We start from the raw sequence: 13830 nt of genomic DNA, 5'->3' as shown, positions 1-13830 counted from the left end.
TGACCATTCCAGTGGGCAGTTGGTACAAAAAAATGGTGCTTTGAGCCTACCCAACAGGCAGTTGTCTAAAGAATTAGTGATGCCCTTGCACTCTTTGTTCCTTGGCCTTCAAGGTCAGGAAAATTGCCTTGACTCCCAATGTATGCAGGAATTCCGTGTTGGTTTGTGAATGTCTCTAAGACACTGGACTGGGCCAGAGAGAGTTTGCAGCTCGAGCACTGAGCAGCACAGCAGGGCAAAGACAGGACCAGTCTCTAAGGGGAGGATTGAAGACAGGCTGGGAGAGCTGTGGAGCTCACCTAGAGAAGAGAGGTTTCTGGGGAGACCTGAGGGCCCCTTCCAGTGTCTAAAGGGGGTTCCATGAGAGCTGGAGAGTGGCTTAGGACAAGGGCTGGAGGGGGAATGGCTTCCTATGGCCAGAAGGCAGGGTTAGATGAGATACTGGGGAGAAATTATTCCATGTGAAGGTGGGGACGTCCTGGCACAGGGTGCCCAGAGAAGCTGGAGCTGCTCCTGGATACTTGGAAGTGTCCCAGGCCAGGTCGGAGAGGCTTGGAATAACCTAGTGGAAGGTGTCCCTGCATATGGCAGGGGGTGAAATGAGATGAGCTTTAAGGTCCCTTCCAAACCCAAGCCATTCCATGATTCCATGCCATTCACTGGTGGCATCCTCAGTGACTATACTTGCTGCAGCAGCTCAGGAATTGGCACTCACCCTTTACTCGTGTTGACTCATGAGGGGAGTCAACTCCTCTCAACCACTTCAAATATCCAGTGTGAGCTGTCAGACTGTATTTGAAAGGACCTGCCAGTTCAGAGAGTGGGTTTTCTTCCAGACATAATGCAGACCCTGAGAAAATATGCTTTAGATTGACCTACACAAACAGTGCATGTCAGGTGGTAACATTGATTTTTGGAGCTTGATGGCTTTATGGTCACAGATCCAAATTCCCCAGAGAAGATATCTTTGTGCTCTGTGTTGTATAAACAGGCTGAACTAGTTTAGTGAAAACAATCATCATGGTAAATGCTTCTGTTTTTAAACTGTAATCATTCTTTTAGAGTAAGTTTGGTAATTATTTAGCAATTGATTATTTCATTGCCCTGTGAGAGTTCCATGTTTTTCCAGTAGTCAGCTGAGTACATTCCAGTCTGTTTGGGCTAGGCCAGATGGAGAGTAAAACTGTGAAATACAAGGTTCAAGATGAATGAGTTAAATTAATTTCCATTGAAACATAAATAGTGGCATTATTTCAAACAAATTTTACAAGATGAGTGAACAGAAAACAAGGTTTTGCCTAATGTATTCCTGTTTAGCTGATTAGGGCAAAAAAGTTAATGTTCTCATCCTCCTCTCTGTTCACATCTGCTTTTTGAGTTTGGAGCATGCTTGCATTTTTACACCAGGAAAACTCAGTGGAATTTTACAACCCACAGATAATATTTAATTTTTCCCTCCCTTCCACAGCTTCCTAAAAACTACTGAGCACTGAAACCTGCATCAAGAGCAGAAATATTCTGATGCCTTTCTTTTTTCTTCTTCCAAAGCCCTGAAACAGCTTTCTTCTAGTGAGGTGTCCCAGCGCTCCCGTGGGCTGTGCTGTGTCTGTGGGTCAGTGCAGGGGCACTTGGGCCCATGTGGGGAGGTGATAGAGATCTGCACAGCTGGGATTCTGCTGCTGGGCAGACAAGGCTGGGCAAAGCTGCCCGGATTAGCAGCTCCCCAGTTAAGCTCTCGTGGATCCTGCTGTAATGAGCTGCCCGCAGTTCTTGTGTAGAGGAGCTGGCAAAAGGCAGCGTGGTTGTAAGGGAGCTTGTTATAAACGACTCAGACCCTGAGTGGGGATGAGCTATAAAAAGTTTTATTGAGAACTAATAAAAATACACAAAGCAAAAGGGACAGCACTGGGAGCATGGCTCGATGCCAGGGGCTCGTTTACAAAATGGTGGCTCTGCCTTTTATACACCTGGGAATTACATCAGCAACATGAATATTTATGAGTGGTCATACATATTTTAATATTTTTCTTATATGTACTTGCCCCCTCCCAAAGTCTGCCAATTGACCCAGCTCCATCATCCATTGGTGGAGTCCTTCTCACAGCTTGATTGGAGGTGAGGGGTTACCGTGCCAAGTTCCCTCAGGGACAAGTGTCCCCCATCCCCAGCTGTCCCATGCAAGGGGCACAGCCTGGCCTTGGATGCTTCCAGGAATGGGGCAGCCATGGCCTCTCAGGGCAACTCCTTCAGCTTGCTGGGGCAGCTCATCTGCTTTGAAGACTTCTCATAGCCTTGAGGGCTTGGGTAGACTCTGAAGGATGATGAAGAAATGACCTGATGAGCTTTTAGAGTTCTGTGTCCTGCATGGATCCAGGTCACACTGAGACAATGACATGCTCTGAGTTCTTGGCTGAGCTGCTGGTGATGAACCCTCAGAGCTGCTGTTTCAGAGCTGGAGAAGCAACCTGAAATTCTTGCTGAAGAAGTGCATGGCTCTTCTTGCTTTGGGCTTCTTTCTGGTCTTTGCTCAGTTGACATTTATAGCTATATTGTTTTATAAGACAGGAGGAAACAGCTTTAAGTTGCTCTAGGGGAGCTTTAAATTGATATTAAGAAAATTTCTTCCCTCAAAGGGTTGACAAGCATTGGAACAGGTTGCCTAGGGAAATGTCACCATCCCTTGGAGGGATTTAAAAGCTGCGGATGTGTCACTAGTGGATGTGGTTGGTGGTGGCCTTGGCAGTGCTGGGTCAATGGTTTGACTCGATGATCTTAGAGAATCACACTCGATTCTGTGATTCCCTATTATAAGGTGCTTTACTCTCTGACTGAGATGTCAGTTTTATATGACAAATGACTGTGGGCAGAAATGATGCTTAGGCATGGATTGGGGGATTGTTTACATACCACACAGTTCACATAAGTCAGTGAATGTGCAGATTGCCTTTCCAAAGTGACAACTAAAGATGTGTGTCTTGCAGCCAGATCCTCAGCAGCACTGAGTGTAAGACTTCTGTGCAATAGGATTCATTTACCAAATAGTCATTCTCAGGGTTTGTGTGACTACTGTGGGGAGAAGTTCTGGTTTTCAGTTATCCTGGCAGATTAGAAGCATGAAATGAGTGCAGTGCTGCAGAGGGGGGAGAAGAGCCTCTGTGCCTCTGTGTAGATGGCTCCCAGCAGCCCAGCTCCAGGGCTGCAGCCTGTCCCAGGGAGCAGAGCTGCCAGGGAGCCCTGTGTGTGCTGCTGGGCCAGACTCAGAGCTGGGAAGAACCAGAGGCAAGGCATTCTGACTGCTGTGGCCCATGGAGAGCGAGGAGACACATGAGACCGCGGTCACCACTGAGCTATTCTGGCAGTGTGGAGGCTCTGCTCAGCCTGGCCCGACTCCTTTCCCCTTCCCCTGGGTTGTGGTGAGCGTTCCAGTTTCTCAGCCTTGGTTCTCTAGACTTCCGCAAGAAGTTTATCCCTTACTTGAATGGTTTCTGCTTAAAAATGTTTTTCTTGGTGCCATTTAGAAAATGACACAATTACAAATGATACAGGCAAAAGTGAAGGGATGGGAGAGAGCTGCTTCCAGCTGACTCTCCAGTTACCAAAGTAAACAGTGCTGTAATGAAGCTTTTGAGAGCTCATCTGGCCATGAAAAACTTGCTATATCTTTCTTTTTAAATCGGCATTTCAATCCAAACCACATATTTTTAAAAATAGAACGAAAATGTTTCAGTATCCTCTTTTTCCTGGGTTGGCTCTGTCAGATAAGTTATTTTGCAGTCTTATTTTCTGCTTCTTTTTCCCACTGCTTTCTTGTACAGTAGAGTCCTGCAAAAGCCCAGGTTAGAAGGCACTTCAAAAAAACCATCTGATCCAACTTCTCCAACAGAGCCTCACCAGGAGTAAGAAATGTGTCTGATAGGTAGAAACTGAAAATGGATTATTTAGAGTCTTCACTGTTTAAGTTAGTAATAGCTTTTTAAAAAGGACAGAAAGTCCATGTTAACCTGGAACACCAGTAACAGCCCTTCTTTGAACGTCCTTAAATGAGTGTTTTAATTTCAACTAATTGATGCCTCTTTATTCACAGCAGTATTTGAGGCAACACTGGACCCTTGTTAGAGCCCTAGGGATAATATTCCCAATTGGATATTGTCAGAGTGAATAATTGGTGTACATGGACAGTGTTATCTGCTGTAACATTCCATGTTCTGTCAGCTGCACATGGATTAGTTCTGTGAAGTGGAGACTTAGCTGGAATGATACAGAGATTTGAATTTACAGTTGTAATGCCTGAAAGGACAGGGTTGGGGTTTCTAATGGTTTTACACTGGTAATCCTTTTGCAATTCACTTTATAGTGGAATACTTGGACGGCAGCTAGGGTCTGTTCTGACTGAAATCAATAAAAACTCTGTCAGTTACTTGGAAAAAAGGCAGATGCATTTCTAGTAGTAAAAAGGAAAAAAAGAATATTTTAGGTACAGAGTAATAACCTCATGCAGAATATCTGAATTTTGTACTGAATGTGACACTTCCTTCTCCCAGCAGCTGGCGTCAGATTACGTGATTTTTGTTATGTTTGGAAATCTGCATTCTCTAAGGATGGCAGCTGGATATATCCTAAAGCCTTTTTGAGTATCTAAATGATGATGTTCATGCACATACATGAATATGTGTGCAGGCAGACACAGGTCATCTCCTAGAACCTTGGTTTTATTCTCCTAGAATTTTCAAAATTGAACTTTTTTCTTTCTTCCTTGTGTTCTATTGAGAGACAGGTAGCTTGGTATGAAAACTGAGGGGCTCTATTTAGTAGTGCTTGAATTATTCAAGTAGGTAGGTCTGTGTTTAGTGTCTATCTTTTCCCTTTGTTTAGGGCTAATTGAATAATTATGTGGTTTGCTGATATTTTGCTGAGACAAAATTTAATTAGTGTTTCAAGGATTGTGTCTGACATCTGAAGCAATTCTAGCTCAGTCTTTACTTTTTTGTGTTTCTTTTAGGGAAAAACACCTAAAACTTACCATAATGTGTTTGAGCTTCATATCCAACAGTAGTGTTTTTGTCCCAGGCCATGTAACCCCCTCCAGCCAAAAAAACCTCCATAGACCCATTTAAACCTAATAGACCATAGTGCATCCATGGTCAGATGGAGAGCCACCACGGGGATCAGGGGGATGGAGCCCCTCTGCTATGGGGAAAGGCTGAGAGCATTGGGATTGGTCAGCCTGGAGATGAGAAGCTCTGTGGTGACCTCACTGTGGCCTTCCAGTGCCTGAGGGGAGCCTGCAGGAAAGATGGAGAGAGACTTTTCACAAGGGATGGAGGGACAGGACAAGGGGGAATGGCTTCCCACTGCCAGAGGGTAGCATTGATTCAGTGTTAGGAAGGAATTGTTCCCTGTGAGGGTGGGCAGGCCCTGGCACAGGGTGCCCAGAGAAACTGTGCCTACCCCACCCCTGGAAGTGTCCAAGGCCAGGTTGGACGGGGCTTGGAGCAACCTGGGATAGTGGAATGTCCCTGCCCAAGGGATGGAACTAGATGAGCTTTAAGATCCCTTCCTACCTAAGCCTATGATTCTATGATGATTTAAAATAAAATGGACTTTTACAATGTGAAAGCAACCCCAAACATAAGCTTGTTAAAGAGCAGGATAGGGTTAATTTGGGAACATACACTAGGAGGTCCTTGTGTTCCCATGGTCTTTTGGCACTTTTAAGGACTGATGGATTAGTGCCATGGTCTCCATAAAGCTTGTTAGGAGAATAGCTTCTTGAAGAAAACACTGACTGCTGCTTTATTAATAACTGGGGGGTAATTACTGCTGTTAAGTACCATTCCTGCCTTGGGACTTTGGTTTGTGCTACATGATGGGGATGTAGAATGTTTCCCCTCATCCCAGACTGAGCAGGACTGGGTTGTCCTGCTCCCAGGATGCTCAGGTTGCTGATGGTGACTTTATTTGCTTGCAGGGTCTGCTTTTGTGTAGCTGTGGGTTCTGAATGCATTAGTTATTCCTTATCCTTTGGGAAGGCAATGCAGCTGCACTTTCAGCAGCAAAGAGCCAGTTGCTTTTCAGTTTGCTGATGTCTCAAGATCAAAAAGCTGACTTGGCTTCAGTAAGGTAGCTCTCTCCAAGGATCTTCCAAATCTCTTTGAAGGAAGTAATCTGGGAATATAATCTTCCAAGCAGAAGAAGCTTTTAATTAGCCATTGTAATTGAATTAATCTATCGTGCAAATAAAAGAAGCAGTCACTTTTTTTGCCAACCAGCCACTGGACCCCTCTTATGGTGAGGTACATTTGGGGGCATGGTGGGAACCTGAGTTCCATGGAGAAGGAGGAGGAGCTTTATGGATGAGGCTGTGCTACCTTGCAGTGCCAGGAGGCTCCCGACGGTGGAGCTCGGATATTCCTGGCTGACAGTGGCGTGGACAGCAGCTCAAAATCAGTCATGACAGATGTCACGGTAAATAAGTTCATTTTGTAATGCAATATTAAGTATAAATTGTAAATTAAAAGTTGTGTTTTAAATCCTTCTTGATTTGACTTCAGCATGATAAGGCAACTAATCACAAAGCAGCACTGTGAAATGGGTAGTTGCATTTGTTCCTGCCTGATTCCTCAGTGCACGTTCTTTATCCAGTGCCATTACAAGTGTAGAAGGAGCAGTGCCAAAATACACAGACCCAGAGATGAGACAGAAATAGACCTGGACTGAACTGGAGTTCAGTCTGGAGAAAGAATTTAAAGAGCATTATGAACTGAGTTTTACTCTGCTCAGCCTGTTGTTAACAAGGGGAAATAAACACAAACAGAAAGTGAGCTGATGACCTTCTCAGATGTTCAGTGGGAGATGGGAGCGCGGGCCAGCCCTGGGATCCAGCACTGCTCCCAGGCTGGACAGTAAGGAAGCTGTGTCTGCAGTCCTTATCAGCTGTTTGTCCTTTACTGTAGGCTGAGTAAAGCAAATTGCTCAAAGCTTTTTCCCCTTGTGTCTGCTCGTGTCTTTTGTTGTTGGAAAAGCGAAGCAGCCCCATGGAAGCCTGCAGTAGTGGCAGTGCTGGACAGGCAAGCACAAACCCCAAAGCTCTGGGCACACAGGAGATGCATGAGAGCACAGGCTGCAGTCCTGGACATGCTCAGTGCTGGGATGGAGCTCAGGCTCAAGGCTTGGATGTCAGGGACCACCTAGTTGTAAGAGGTTCCCATAATCTCCGTGGCTCGCTCAGCCGTTGGCCTCTCTCAGGGCCTGTCAGCCGAGTTGCCAGCCGTGGCTGGGCTGGGAGTTGGGCAGCCATCCATGGGGCGCTGGCCAGAGGCAGCAGAGCCAGCTCAGACACGGCACTGTGGCCCCGCTGGGAGCAGACCTCCAGGCTGTGCAAAAGGCTGAGGCAAGGAGGAGGAAGGTGGGGCTGCTCCAGATTTCAGCATTCTGTATGTTTGCTTGTCCCCAGAAAGGAAAAAACCTTGCTTTGTGTCCTTTTGTTTTGGGACATTTATTAGCCACTAAAGTCGTTACTTTAAATCTGAACCACATGGACTCAAGTTTTCTCATCTCTTTGCCCATAGTTGTGCACCAGCAATAGACAAAAACTTCTGGCCTCTCAGTGGAGCTAGAGGAGATGCTCAGATGGATTGCTTCCTCAGAACAATAATCAACCTGTGTTTCTATTGCATTGAAGCTATCTTTTTCTCATTTCCAGCCTAAGGGAGTATATTTAATTAGGATTCCTTGGTTAATGTAATGTGCCATTCATGCAAAGGGTTTGAGAAGTTCCAAGACTGTTTAGTGCATCACCTATTTAAGAAAGCATCTGTAGCAAATCTGGATTTATTTTAACCATCTCTGGGTAGAGGAGATTACTCTCCACACCCTGTGGTTTGTGACTGTAGTTCTGAGAAGGTGGAATTAACAGTGTACTGGGCAAATCTGTCCCTGATTTTTATTGTTTCTTACTGCATGTGGTTAATAACTTTTAGACAACTACACTTGAGGCTCATAAGCTAAACTTAGTGCTTGTTGCAATAGACAAAAGATGAGAATAATAGATTTTACCCACTGTGGGTCTCCAAGTGAGCTTTCTTTTCCAAGAAATGAAGCATGTATAATACTTTTTTTTTGTCATTGTTATTTTTATTAAAAAAAAAGTAATGAGCTCATAACTATTAAAACAATGGGAAATAACATCACAAACATGGCACTTGCTAAGGCACATTGCTTGTAAAGCTTGTGTTAGATCTTTGGTCACAGTTTCAGCCAGGCTCTGGCCACTGTCCTGAGGTGAAGAGTTTGATGCCTGAGGGTGGTGGCTCTTGCCATCCATGGGGATGGAGCTTCATCGGTTTCACTGGTGCTGGGTTGGACTGCTTAGCAGGGCTCTGCAGTTCCCAGGATAATCTATCTGGCTTGTCTGTGAACAGCCAACTCATGAAAAACTGGGTGAAAAACTCTGAGCAGTCTGACTCCTTCCTGTCTGCTCTTACACTTAGACTCATAAGTCATGAGGCTGAAAACTGATTTAAGAAACAAAAAAGTGAGTGTGTTAAGGAAATGTGAGCTTTCTGGGCTGGTTTGGCTCATTTCTCTCTGGTTAAGAATCTGGTAAAAGTTGCTCGCTGCAGTTTCTGGGCTCTTCAAAAATTCATTATAGCCAGGTTAGAATCTGAAAGCAGCTGAGTCATGAGGAAATATCATTTAGGAGGAAACTTTAAATACCCTGTTACAGGTTCTAGTGCTGAGCATCTTGGCTTACTCAGTGCTCCCTGAATCCATGGGGATGGTCATTCCCATGGGATGTGTGTTAGCCATGGAGGGCTCATGGCTGTAGGCAGCATCTCCAGTGCTGCCTGGTGCTGCTGGAAAAATTCATCAAGGTTTCTATCCACACAGCTCCCATCATCTGAATGGCAGTTGGGGCTGTCTTTCACTTCAGAGCATGAAGCACAAGGCTTTAAGTTTGGTCTTTTTTACTCCATGGTGGAGTCAGCTTCTTGGTTTGGTAGTCTACAACAGAAATTTGCAATCAGTTCAAATGGAGCAGCATTTTTTGATGCATTAAAACAAAATGCTATGAAACAGCTTCTGATCCTGTGTGTATGTACTTGTCAGTGTGAGGAACAAAACTATTCACTATCATTTGAGATGTCAGCTACAAGTGGTTTTCTTCTCTGTAGTGTCACCTGTGTGATGATTCTCTTTAAGGAGAAGGAGAGCCCTGTGAAGCACTTCCAGTGGCAGCTCATGAGGGATCTGTAGAGGGAAGAGCCTGCAGGACCCAATTTGCTGTTGGAAAATTGCCGGTTTCTGCTTCTGTGTCCTCAGGATGGACAGCTGGCTTGAGCCTGGCTGGAGCAGCTCTACCATTGTTCTTATTCTCTGAATTGTTGGCAATGGCTGCTCCTAAAGGTCTTCAGAGGCATTATAAGCAGAGCTTTGCAATGGATTGGATACAGTTCTCTTCTTTCTCTGAAAAGAACATTAAATCAGATAAACCTCTGTGCTCAGCACCCTCAGGAAATGGCTCTTAAGGAATAATTGCACACCAGCTTCTTTTGGCAGGAATCTTGGTTTAGGCATTTCAGCAGTCTAATCTGATTACTCCTAATCCTTGAGCATTGCTTCATTTGTGTTAAAAATTATTTGATATACGTGTACTCATACACACACATATATCAGTGTGAGGGTGAGGATTTGTATATGTGGGTATGGGAAACCCATAGTAATCCACTGATCTCAAAAACTGTCAGAATTGCCCAGTGCTAGACTTGTGAGTCCACTTCAAAAATAAAAAAGAATGTGGAAGATAATTGTCACAAAGGCTTTTTATGTGTCTACTGTGTTATGAAGAGATAACTTATAAAATATACTAATAACTATAGAGATAACTAAATATGCTAACTATAATATTAGTTTTATTAGTATCTATTTAATGTAGTTATATAATGTAGCTGTAATTATTTTGGTATTATTATATATAATATTAATATTGTCATTGGAGTATCAGGAATTTGTTGCTATTCTGTGGTAGGCTTTGAGGTTTTGGTTTTTTCTACTTTACTCTTTCATTTGTGGTGTCATAATTTTGAAATTGATATTTCTTTGGAAGTACTCAAAGATGTGGAGACTTTTTTGGGGTATATCTTTGCTTTATGCATTTAGTTAGTTAGTTTTAATTCTGGATATGGTTTTGCATCAGGAAAACATCCTTGCTGTGAATTAGAAGGAATTCTGTGGGTGAGAGCACTCCACAAGGTTTAACATCTCTGCCAAAATTCCTTCAGCTACCATGTATCGCTTAGAGCTTTCTTATTCCTTCTGGAATAAACAAATCCAGTGTTCTGAGTTGGTGAGAGGTAGGCAAAAGACTTCCATATTCCTTTGCTAGATCTCCTAAAGCACCCAGCTGTCCAAAGCAGACATTTGGTACAGATGTGTTCCGTAGTCAGGACTAGGGGAGTGCCAAATTTGCAATCACCGTCAGTGCTAATTATGTGCGATTGTGTGTCATGGGGAAATCTGTGGTTTTCCCAACATGCTTGCTGCTCAGCTTGCACATAAACATGTGGCCATTTGAGGTGTGGCAGAAAGCCATGGAAAAACAGCAGGGCCTTTTGGAATGGCCAGTTTCTCAGGTTGCTGCAGGCTTTTCTCCTTATTTACCAGTGAGATGGTTTTTACAAGACTTTCCCCAGAAAGGAAGCATCAAAATCCTTGATCTCTGTGTTATTCAGTCATGTAAGTTGTAAGTTTAATTACTTAGGTACAAGCTTAGATGCCACAGTGGCTACATTGACTTTTGTGATTTCAGTTTTGGAAGTCCAGGCTTTGCTCAGGGATGTGCAGTCATTCCTTTAAAAGGTTTCCTTTTGGCTGGTACCAGTTTGTGTGTGTGCAGATCTGACTGTTGATATCCAAGTCTGGAAGAGCTGACATTTACACTGTACTTGTGAGGCCAGAGGATTGGGTTGGTGCCTCAAAAAGACTTGCTGCTATTCTGGGGCTGTGTCAGCTTTTTTACCTTTGCACAGCTCCCTCTGGGTGACCGTGAAAGTTTTGGAGTAGTGAGCAATGGAGAGACCCCCCACAACAAACCAGTCCCAATTATTCTTATATCAGACCCTAAAAACGGATTCAGATTGCAGCATGAGAATGGGAAACCACACCTCCCCATCACTGGAAATGTCCAGGGCCAGGTTGGACGGAGCTTGGAGCAGCCTGGGCTAGTGGAAGGTGTCCTTGCCTATGGCAAAGGGTGAGATTCGATGGGCTTTAAGGTGCCTTCCAACCCAAACCATTCTGTGATTCTGTATTCTGTTGGAGTATTCCATGTGTCAAGCTTCACCTAAAAAGCTAATAAGGTTAAAAAATTTATTATTTTCTTCTGCTTGGTGTGTTTACAGGGTGTAGTTTCTGAGTGAATATTCTGTTTAAACTATGCTTGTTATGTACATTTAAATCACTTCTCATAATGCTCTTTTTTTTTTTATATTCCGGACACTTTGAAGGCCTGTGTTCCCCTGTGTGGGTGAAACAGCCTGATTTGGGCTGTACTTGGAGGTCACCAAATGAGGATGAAAGAAACTGAAGCTGGTGAAGGCTATTAAAGCTCTTCTGGCAGGCAGGTGACATAAGCTGGTGGCACAGCAGTATATGAAGGACAGCTGCTGGTTTTTTGGGATGAGCTGGTGAGTGTTGAGGTGGTGAGGAGGAACACCATCACCATTCAGACATGGCCTTGGCTGTGGAATCAGCTGAGGACATCTGCCCTGCACAGCTCCTGTGGGGCTCTCTGCTCTGTCCTGCCCACAGCACTCGATGCTGACTGAGCCTGCCTGGCTCCTATGGCCCGGGTGCCATTTCCCAGCTGAGCTCTCGGCAGAGGGCAGCTGGAGCCCTGATCCTGCAGGAAGCTGGCCAGCTCTGCTTGGCACTGGCACTGCTGGAGCCAGCCTGGGCTGCCTGTGGGGGAATAAGGCCAAGTTCTCAGCCCAACTGACCTGATGGGTTGTTTTAGCTTAGCTGAAGGACTCCTGCCTTTCAGATCTTTATTTTATAGGGTAAGAAAGCCTTTCCAAAGGATTTACTGCTCTAGACTGAAACACTGAATCCCTCAAGGACGGGAATAATGAAGCTAGTGGGGTTACTGTATGGATAAACTCCAGTCAGTGATGTGCTTTAGATAAGTGCTTGGCAAGGGGGAGATTGGAGGCAAAACAATTTGGAGGTAGCTTTATTGCAGGTGTTTGCTGTAAAGGATCCCCAAAGGAGAATAGTGCCAGGGGGAGCAGGAGCACAGCAGGATGAGGTATGTGAAGGAACACTGAGTCCTTATAATGGCTCTTTCAATGGTAGTGCAGCATTTTAGTACATGGAATTCACAGATAAATGACTCACAGCCATACAAAAAATCCCCAAGGACAGTTTAATATTCTAGGAAAGGTTTTGTGTGATCTCGTGGGTGACTTTGAAAGAAATTAAACCAAAAGACATCCATAAATAGAGCTTGCCCAGCAAATACTGGTGTGATTAGAGTAGAACTTAGTGATGGCAGTTGTTGTAACTCCAGTGAAATAAAACTTTGGATTGTTTAAAAAAGAAAAATGTCTGTAGTATATGGAAGATAAGTGCATATTAACTTTTATAGAGCTTGGAAAGTGTTGTGAGGTCTGCTGAGGCAGCACTTCCCTGTAAGCTGCAGCTGTATTAAATTGGCACCGTTGCAGTTTCATGCTTGGCTTTTACCCTGACAGCAGAATTGTGCCCCATTTGCTCTGTCGGGACTCAGCTGATCTCTTTGAGTGCTTTGGAGCACTCAGCTGGCAGAAATCTCTCCATTTGTGTGTGTGTGTGTTTATTTATTGATTTTTGGCATAGCACCCTGACTGCACTCGCTGAGCTGGGTGAGTGCCCATGGCCAGGGCAGCAGTGCCTGCCCGGGCCAGGCAGAAAATGGAGGGCACTGGTGCCAAGGCAGATTGAGGTGAACAGGCAGGAAATCACGGCATAGCAGCCAGCTGGCTGGAATCACATTGGTACCAGTCAGGAAGGCAGCTGTGTGAGGGGCAGAGGGACAGCTCCATGGGATTGGGAAATGCTCACATGTGTGCTGCTGTTACACACCCCAGGCAACTTCACTTGGATGTCCTGCCCTTCCTCAGTAGCCAGACATGGCAAATGCCATGAATGAAGTTGTTTCTGCTTTGGTTCTTTCTGACAGCTCCTGCTAGATGTGCTGGATTTCGGATAGGGCTCACACTGGGATTTTTCCAGAGGCAGATTTTTTTTTTCAGGGAGGAGATGTAGCACATGTGGTTTTTTTCTATCTTTTTTTTTTACAGGTGTAAAATTGCAAAGCCAAGTATGTGTGTTCTGTCCAAAGAGATCTCTTCATGTTTACCTACAGTCACATAGTTGTGGAATGGTTTGGGTTGGAAGGAACCTTAAATTCATCTCGTTTCACCCTCTGCCATGGGCAGGGATACCTTCCACTATCCCAGGTTACTCCATGCCCCATCCAGCCTGGTCTTGGACACTTCCAGGGATCCAGGGGCAGCCACAGCTTCTCTGAGCACTCTGTGGCACGGCCTCCCCTCCCTCACAGGGAAGAGCTGCTTCCCCAGTGTCTGATATCTTCTAAGTCAGAGGCCATTTCCCCTTGTCCTGTCCCCCCAGGCCCTCTTTGTTCAAAGTCCCTCTCCAACTCTCCTTGAGCACCTTTAGGCACTGGAAGGTTGCTATAACCTTTTTCCAAAGCCTCATTTTTTTCAGTCTGAAGAGACTCTTTCTGGAAAAATACATTATTTTGTAGTCCGGCAACATTTGTTCTGGGAA

General features: G+C 44.8%; 1 protein-coding gene across 1 annotated transcript in view; it reads left to right on the top strand.

Moving 5' to 3' along the window:
* Window positions 1-13830, top strand: part of HMCN1 (hemicentin 1) — a 164598-nt gene that overhangs the window by 17232 nt on the left and 133536 nt on the right. The window lies entirely within an intron of this gene.

This window comes from Ammospiza nelsoni, chromosome 9 (genome assembly GCF_027579445.1).
Source record: "Ammospiza nelsoni isolate bAmmNel1 chromosome 9, bAmmNel1.pri, whole genome shotgun sequence".
In the NCBI taxonomy this organism is placed as follows: Eukaryota; Metazoa; Chordata; class Aves; order Passeriformes; family Passerellidae; genus Ammospiza; species Ammospiza nelsoni.
Note: the sequence above shows the minus strand (reverse complement) of the source record. Positions and strands in the feature narration are given on the sequence as shown.